General features: G+C 42.2%; 1 non-coding gene across 1 annotated transcript; it reads right to left on the bottom strand.

The window, feature by feature from the left end:
• Positions 1-1590: 1590 nt before the first annotated feature.
• On the bottom strand, positions 1591-1754 carry LOC118592664. Its single transcript, XR_004946125.1, has one exon. It is a non-coding gene; the product is annotated as a U1 spliceosomal RNA (small nuclear RNA).
• Between the last annotated feature and the right edge of the window lie 224 nt (positions 1755-1978).

Genomic DNA, 1978 nt, shown 5'->3' with positions numbered 1-1978 from the left:
TCTCTCTCTCTCTCTCTCTCTCTCTCCCTCTCTTTCTTTTAGCACTGCACCTTGCCTGGGCAGCACAAAGGAATTGACTCTCTTGGTGGAGGTTTACATGAGCCAGCCTCACAGTTGTGGACATGGGAGAGCTGTTCCTAGTACTCATGGATCTTATGGTGGCAGAGGTGTGGGAGAGATACTCTCCCTCCCTCCCCGCCACCCCTGCCCATCAAGACCCAAGGTGAGTGGGAGAGCTGGCCTGGCATCAGCTGCAACACTGGGCAAACAGGCCCTGCACCTCACTTGGGCAGCACGAAAGAGCCAAACCTATTGGCAGAAGTGTGGCTTAGCTAGCCCCAAAATTATGAAACCTACTCCTACTACTTGTCTGTCATATGGAGGTATGGGTGAAGGAGAGATGCACCCCTTTATACTTCACCCCTTACTGCCTGCAGCAGATGAGAAAGGTGATCTTCTTCTTACTAGCTGCAGCACTTGAGAAAGTGGACCCCCAAACTCACCTGGGCAGCACAGCAGAGATGAACCTATTGTCAGAGGTGTGGACAGTCAGCCCCAAAGTAGTGAGTATGGAAGACCTGCCTCCATTATGCATTTGTCACATGTTAGCATGGGTGGGAGAGAGATGCCCTCTCTGCCCCTGCCCATCAAGGCCTGAGGCAGGTGGAAGAGCTGACCCTGAGGTCAAAAGAGTGGGAGAGCTGTTTCTGCCCTTCATCAGCTGCAGCACTCCAGAGAGTGGCCCCTATAGCATGCCTGGACAACACAGTAGAGCTGGACCAACTCTGAGGATGTGAAAGCAGGAGAATCCTAGTGAGGGCTCAGCATTGATGATGTCACAGAGACCGGGGGCCTTGAACTAGACCAATGATTCTTTGCCGTGAAAGCCTACATGTAAAAATGTATGAATAAAGGGGATTACTATGTGACTCACTGTGTCACACTGCAGCTTCTTCTATGGTGAGATTTTTCCCTTCCTCCCTTTTTCTTTTAATCCTTTCTTGTTATAAATTTTATTTTGTTTTATTCTGGGGGCAGGGTGGGGAAGGATGGGATTGTGAAGCATGATGTGAAAGACATAAGGAATAAATAAAAAGAAAGTTAAAAAATAATAATTAAAAACTCCTTTAATACATTTGTATACATATGGAAAAACTAGTTTTTTAAAGTCTGTAGTTTCAGAGACATCTCTGCCCAGCTATGCTATCTAAAATGGTGAGCTTCATGTTTAGTGAGAAATCCTTTCTTAGAGAAATAGGGGAGACTGGTAAAGCAGGATCCTTTATGTCTAGCTCTGGCCTTTTCAGAAAGTCACACACGTGCACATGAACCACACTACATACACATACATGCACACCCAAAGAAATAAAGAGTAAGCAAATAAATAAATATAATTCCATGAATAAATACCAGTTGTACATAATACAACATAACATGATATTCTATAGATCATTGCACAGCTGTGTGAAATACCAACTACTGATACACAGACACTGGCAGAATAGGTAGACTGAGTTTACCTAATCAATTTCTTTCCTAGCTGAGCATGCTATATGTACTCACCAATGTTTTTTTTTCTCATTTATTTGTAAGGAAAGAGCATGAATACAGTTCCTCATTGCCACAAATTGTATAGTTGAGTTTCCTGAATTTGGGGAAATTGCAAGGGTTAGCACATCCTGAGTTTAGTGAATTATCCTCACCCTAGGAAACCCATTTACATGATATTTGTATCTCCCCTGCTAGGTAAGTATGTGCTCACTGATGCTAATTTTTATTTAGTAGTAGAATTCTGAATTATGCTGATAAAACATGCAGTGTATATGAATGTGCTCAAAATAGCAAGCTTTTTTTCTTATTTATATGTATTTTGTATATTTTATATGGGTTGTTAATTTCATTTTTAATCTGTCCTTTCACTTGAAATTATGTATCAGAAAGCAGGTAAGTTTAAAGATCTGACCTTGCTCTACATTTT

Source organism: Onychomys torridus, chromosome 10 (genome assembly GCF_903995425.1).
Source record: "Onychomys torridus chromosome 10, mOncTor1.1, whole genome shotgun sequence".
NCBI classification, from domain to species: Eukaryota; Metazoa; Chordata; class Mammalia; order Rodentia; family Cricetidae; genus Onychomys; species Onychomys torridus.
This window is presented reverse-complemented; position numbering and strand designations above follow the sequence as displayed.